At 33.4% G+C, this 6,747-nt stretch overlaps 1 long non-coding RNA gene across 2 annotated transcripts; it reads right to left on the bottom strand.

The window, feature by feature from the left end:
- Nucleotides 1-999: 999 nt before the first annotated feature.
- On the bottom strand, nt 1,000-3,852 carry LOC132267053 (uncharacterized). Of its 2 annotated transcripts, none has more exons than XR_009468836.1 (6): nt 3,730-3,852; nt 3,518-3,630; nt 3,292-3,383; nt 2,277-2,327; nt 1,891-2,035; nt 1,000-1,250 (listed from the first exon to the last, which is right to left on the bottom strand). It is a non-coding gene; the product is annotated as an uncharacterized LOC132267053 (long non-coding RNA). The 2 variants fall into 2 exon arrangements; XR_009468837.1 differs by having other exon boundaries at nt 3,292-3,377; nt 3,730-3,846.
- Nucleotides 3,853-6,747: the final 2,895 nt, after the last annotated feature.

The following is a 6,747-nucleotide window of genomic DNA, read 5'->3' as shown; positions in this document are numbered from 1 at the left end:
CAATGCATTTGGGGGTATTTTTGTCTTTTCCTATGCCTTATTTCTATTGGGATTGACCTTAGGGGACCTAATGATCATATTTGAGCATGGTTTTCCTCACAAATATTTCTAAAAATCACTTTTTTTGCCCTCGGAGCACTCGGCTCGCATGCTGCCGCACGAGCGCTTGGCTCGCATTCTGACTCGCCAGGGCACAGTTGGGCACCCCACGAGCGCCCCCATGACACCCCACAAGCTCTCATGGTCAGGACAGTTCCTGCGGGCTAATTACGAGCGCTCGCACCCCTTTGCCCTGTTGACTCAACTTTGACTTTTCGGATTCAAATAGTCTTTTCTCCTTCGTTCTAACTTAGAATTGGTCTGTTCTTGAGTCTAAACTGACCGCATCGAAATAATATTTCCACTGGTACCAATTATAGTTTCCAATTCCACTCCGACCGTGAGATATTTACATTTTAGTGAGAAGGCGTAGGGATTTCATTCGAACTGGGATAGGGTTTCCGTGTGATATTTGCTTCTAATGGCCTTGGGACTTCTTAGGAGGCACTATAAGAAAATAAGTCTTTAGTGACAGTCAAATTCGTCACTAAAAATCGAAATCGTCTGTCACTACTTACAGCGTCGCAAAAGGTCTTTAGTGACGGTAAAAAATGACTGTAAAAAAAAAAAAAAAAAAAAAAAATGGGTCTTTAGTGATGGTAATTACTATCCCAAATAACCCGTCACTAAAAGTTATTAGGGACGAAATGTACCGTCACTAATAAGTTATATATTAGGGACAATTTTTGAACTGTCACTAATACATACACTATTCGTGACAGTATTTACCGTCCCTAATAAATTTTTAACTGACCATTGATTTTTTATTTTTATTATTATGTTTTTGTTTTGGGCTCTGCTTAATTTGTGTGATTAAAACATTCTATATTGCAAGTCCAAGGTATGAAGAACAAAAAAGAGAGACTGTGTATGCAACTTTTCTGAATCAAATGGGACAAATTCTGAGTAAAAAGAACCAAGTTAATATGTTCTATACCAATATCAAGTTCAGAAAAAGAATTCTCACAATAACACTATAAAATCTATAAAAATTCCAAGCTCTTAATTTCATAATGAAACTATAAAATCTCTAATTTTTTAAACGAAAACTACAAAGTATTCGCTAGCAGCTTTAACATCAAATGGTTTCAACATCCTCATGGTCAGGCATCATTGCTCCAGCCATACCAAGTAGCATCTTCCATGCATCTCTTATATGTTTGAATCCAAGAGAAGTGAGAGAAATTAGGAAACAGGAAAAACAAAAAAAAAAAAAAGTGAAATATAAGAAAGGCTAAATATGATATATGTTACACACATGATTAAATAAAAGAGAATTATATGACTCCAAATGAAGACATTACAATGATAAAATGATAAAAAGAGATTGATAAAAATGCATTGTCTATAAATTCAACCTTAAGCTTAACCAACATTATTGTTCCAATTTACTACTACATTTTTGAATTCACCAAACCTGAGCTAATCATGAAGTAATGATCTTTAGTCAAGAAGATTATTTCAGGCGTAATGATTAATTAGAAATTAGAAATGCAATCTTGAAAGTATTAAAGGTCTGTGCCCATAAATACAAACAAAATAATTTCATGAAATTCAAAGTGCATGCTCTTTTGTAGCAATTTCATAAAATTTGAGACAGCACATCAATGATGTAACTTTCCCAACTACGGTACCAAGTTTTTTTAAATGTACTTTTTCTGCATTTGACAACATATACCAATGCAATTTTCAAAGTACACACTAAACTTTAATCAATACTCCATATAGACCATGAAATGAAGAACAGTAGTTCAATCAAGACTCAGTGAAGTCAATGAAGCAGAGCCTTACTTGATATATAAAAACCAAATCAGATATCTCCAAAGCGAAAGATGCATAAAGCACTTCTACCATAAAGTTGACCACGGGCCGACAAGCGACGTGCATACACTCCTCAAGGACACAAACACCTTTCCGCCAAGGCCTCATCTTTCCACTGTACAAATACGCCAAAACAGTGACTAACGAATCGAAGCTAATCTTGTGTCCAATGTACTCAAAATCACCATCAACTTAAATAGAAATAAATCATTGAGTCCAATGTACTTACATATGTAACATATTATAATGTAAGTTTCTTTTTTTATATCAATCACAATCACCAGGAATATTTTGTAAAAAATGTGTGCCAAACTCAATTTTAACGCCAAATAAAGTTGATAATTATGAACACTCACCAGCTCCCTTGACCCTTTGTTCTCTCCTGAAGCAATCCCCCATTGTACTTCCTGAATTCACTCACAGTACACTAATTAATCCTCAATTCCTTAGTCTTTACCCTCAAAAATAGTAAACTAGCTAATTACTTGAAAAATAATGAAAAGATTATTGTACATAACAAGCATTTAAATAACTAAAATCATCATAGAAAGTAGGCAACTTACACTCTTGTAACACTATTCTCACTATTGCATATAACATGAAACCATCATATGTCCTTATATTGCACCCTATACAACATATACGCACAAGTGTTCATCCTAAATGGATGCAAATATTTAATAAAGTAATCATGCCATGTTTTCAAATTCTTTGCCCCCCAAACTATAAGAATAGATGTGTATCTAAATTCATTGTCCGGAACAACTTAATACTAAAGCTTGAAAGATGCGTAAAAAGCTTGCAGTGGAAAGAATGGGAAGGGAATTGAATGCAGTGCCTCTCTCTAATGTCTTATACTAAAAAACCTATAGCCTTATTGCCATAAAGTCATGTACTTATGTTTACCAAAATGGAGAGCATTAATCACTTCTTTAGGGGAACAAGACAATTTTGAATTTCTCTATTTCCAGTGATTAGACCCTTATGCATCTCGAAAATGATAAGAGATGTCAAAAGAATTAGAGTAGTAGTGAAATAAAGATGTATTAATCAATCAAATTTTATACACAGTTCAATAGAAGAACAAAATCCTCTAGAAAAGGAAGAAATGTTCACAAACAAAATACAATTAGTGAAGTGAATAAAGTAACAACTCTATGGAATATAGTCATGCTCTACATATGAGACAATTTTACCATATAACAACTCTGTCCTCAAACCAATAAAAAAAGTATATACTATATTAATCACTACTATTCGGTATATGACCCAAGTTCCACAAAGACATTTGACAGTGAAAATGAAAATCTCCTGTTATTCTTGAAGAGGCTATTAATAATTTTCTTGGAATTTAACTACAAACCATTATACCTACAGCAGCAAAAGGAAATTTGTAGGGAATAGACTCAAAGTTAATGCACCTAATCCCAACAGTAATGGCCTTCTGTTGCAACTTCCTGAAACTTGTAATATGTGATAAGAACCACTATCAAAAACTTTATTTGATTATAAAAAATTGCATTGTCTATAGATTCAACCTTAAGTTTAACCAATATTATTGTTCCAATTTACTACTACATTTAAGAATTCACCAAACCTGAGCTAATCATGAAGTAATGATCTTCAATCAAGAAGATTATACCAGCCAGTTTTAGTCTGAAGTGGCCAAAGCAGTCATTGTAGCCTTGAGAAAGATTTTTGCAAATGAACCTTAGAATTAAATAAAACACCAGAGAGATCACCAGATTTTAGATAAAACCAAGTGCAGAGATCGAGAAATTTAAAAAATTAAAAGATTGCAATACTCACTGCCAATGGAGTCGTTCGTAACAGATAGTATCGCTATTCCAGACCACAATATTCAACTGTGGAAGTCCTTCAATTAGCGTAAACACTAATATCTCTTGAAACGACTTTTGCCTCCACCTTTATTTAAAAAACCAAATTAGTCGTGTTTAAGAATTAACCAGTACAAAACTTGAAGAAACAACACAATATAAATCTAAATATACATACATATATATACACACATATAGAGAGGAAGAAAAGAGAAAGAAAAGGATCCTATGGAAATGTTGAGATCTTGCCTTGAAATCCACTATGCGTCTTTCAATTTGTTATAACCAACCACTGCCATCAAACTTCACCAATTACAAATTGAAGAAAAGAAGATAAACATATATTGTGGATAGAGAGAAAGTGGAAAAGATGTACCAGTGATTTCGAGAAATTGACCTTGAATACCAGTAATCAACATGGAAGGGTAAAGAGACGGTGGAATTGAAGAATGTTAATATATTTGCCAGCCAAAAGTTCCTTTTATCTATGTAAGGAGACGATCTGGGTGGATATAATCATGCTGATAACATAAGGCAGAGAGAGGGGAAAGGTAGAGAGAGAAACTTCACAACGAAAAGTTTTCGTTTGGATATACAGGATAGAAAATAAAATAAAGGTCTGCGGGAGAAAAGAAAATAAAAGAATTGGTGATATTGTTATTCGGATACCACAAAGTAAAGAAAAGAAGAAATTATCATTTTACCCTTTTGATAGGATTAGTAAGGCAAAATCATTTTAGCCTCCCTAATCGCCTCATCTCTCTATTTTCTCTCTTTCTCTCTCTAACTGCAATTTACAAAATCTACAAGAATCAGAATATCAAAACCCATATCGGCAAAATCATTTCAGCCTCTCTAATCGCCTCATCTCTCTATTCTCGTTCTCTCATTCTCTCGTTCTCTCTCTCTCTCACTCCAACTGTTAACTACAAAATCTATAAAAATCAAAAGATCAAAACCTATATCGGCATATCATTTCAGACTGTTCCAAGAATCAAAACCCATATCTTTGTATCATTTCAGATTGTTCCAAGAATCAAAACCCATAACTTTCAAGCTTGCCCCCCTCTCTCTCTTTACAATTGCTAACTTGTATGTATGGGTTTTGTTTTAAATTTTTTTTTTTTTTTAAATCAACTAATCAAGGTCTGTAATTCTTGTTTTGCAACTCTCTCTCTCTCTGCAACAGCAAACTACATATGTATATATATATATATATAACCGGCTGCCCCTTCTGTAATTTGTTCCAAATCTTGTCAATTTTGGAGGGATTCCAAATGAGGAATTTGGAGGGATAGCTATCCCTCCAAATCTCCAAACATCCTAATCACTATCTTTCATTTTCTTTTCTTTCCAAATCCCCCTAAATCCCTCAATCCAAACGAAGCCAAAGTGATTTTGGAGCGAGAAATATGAAATTGGGGTGAAACTTGGGAGATGGAGGATTGATCGATTCATCAAAGAGTGGAGAATGCGAAATGAAATTTTCACGATAGTGAATGAAAGAAAGGAGAGAGAATTTGGGGGAAAAGAAGAAAGGAGAGGGAAACGAAAGGGGTTGTTAGAGACACAGATGGATGAGAACAAAGAGATCATGCTCTCTCAGACAATTCAAATGACAAGCTCCAGATTGCAATGGCAAGTTCTCTATGTAATAAATCAACTCGATTGTTGGGGCTTTTGGCAATTTTGAAACCCTTAAAACATGTATTTGTGTTATTACATCTAAATAAACCAGTAAAAAAATAAAAAATAAAAAAATAAAATAAAAATAAAATTAGACAAACAAAGCAATGAAATAATAGATGGATAAGATCAAAACTAAGATGAAATTGAAGTAGATCCTGATGGGTTCTCTGAAGAACAAATCAAACTTGGGGTTCTCTAGAACGAAGTCCTAGCACTTGAAAACTCTATGAAGAATAGATATGGATGAAAGGGTGTTTGGGTTTGTACCATACCCACATCAAACAACGTAGTTTAATACACCCATTTAATGTTTCGTCAAAACTAATTTACTCTGTGCTTGTGTCTATGGTCCTGACGTTGCCTAGGTTACTAAATAATTATATTGGATTCATTTGATCTCATTTGACTTGTTAGGAATCAAATTTTTTTCTCTCAGGATAAAATGATCATTTTACCCGTATTCTTGTTTTTGGCTCGTTTCAACCTCAACTTTTGCATTCATCTTCTACTTGAGTTTCGTGACTTCTTAGAAGATCGTTTTGTTGTCTTAGAGGTAGTGTATATCTCTAGAGACTTCTTCTTTTTTCTTGCTTTCGCGTTTTGGACTCGATATCGGATCAGTTTTCGAATTACTTGTTAACATATCAGTTTATGAAAATTCGAGCCGTTAGTATACAATATAGTGTAATATATTTAATATGTCTATTATTAAATAAATTTATGAAGGCTAAGACTCGAAACAACAACAAAATTCATTTTTTAAAATTCCTCTTCACTTCACTGGTAGAGTAGTGAATTGTGTTGCTCACGCGTTAGGAGCTTTAGTGCTAAGAAAGTAAAGAAGGCTTTTTTTATAAAGATTTGCCTCGGAGAGTTATCAATTTTATTTGAAATTGTGACTTATATAATGTTCATAATGTTTGGTTTATAATATTTATCTTTTATTGACATGAAAATAATAATAATATATAAATCGAAACTAAGATGATGCATGAAAACTAAACAATGTGAAAGAAGACAATGAATATTCAAGATTTCTTAAGGAAGGGCAATGTTGGTATTAAAGGTGTAAGAATCAAGTATTTTATAATGTAGGGACTCCTTTGTAATTTTATTTTAAACAAAAGAGAGAGTGGAATACTTAAAGAGAATAGTAGAGCGCGCGAATTATTCATTAGATGATCATGACTTGATATAAATATAGCTAAAATATGGATCCTGAAATAATGAGGATGCAGATGCTAATGTTGTCTCCTGAGGATATTGGATAGAATATTTTTCTTTTGGGTTTTATCCAAAT

This window comes from Cornus florida, unplaced genomic scaffold (assembly GCF_030987335.1).
Source record: "Cornus florida cultivar Cherokee Brave unplaced genomic scaffold, ASM3098733v1 CherokeeBrave_3.0.0_Hap2_Chr07, whole genome shotgun sequence".
Classification (NCBI taxonomy): Eukaryota; Viridiplantae; Streptophyta; class Magnoliopsida; order Cornales; family Cornaceae; genus Cornus; species Cornus florida.
The sequence above is the reverse complement of the archived record's forward strand: the minus strand, read 5'-3'. Positions and strand labels throughout refer to the sequence as shown.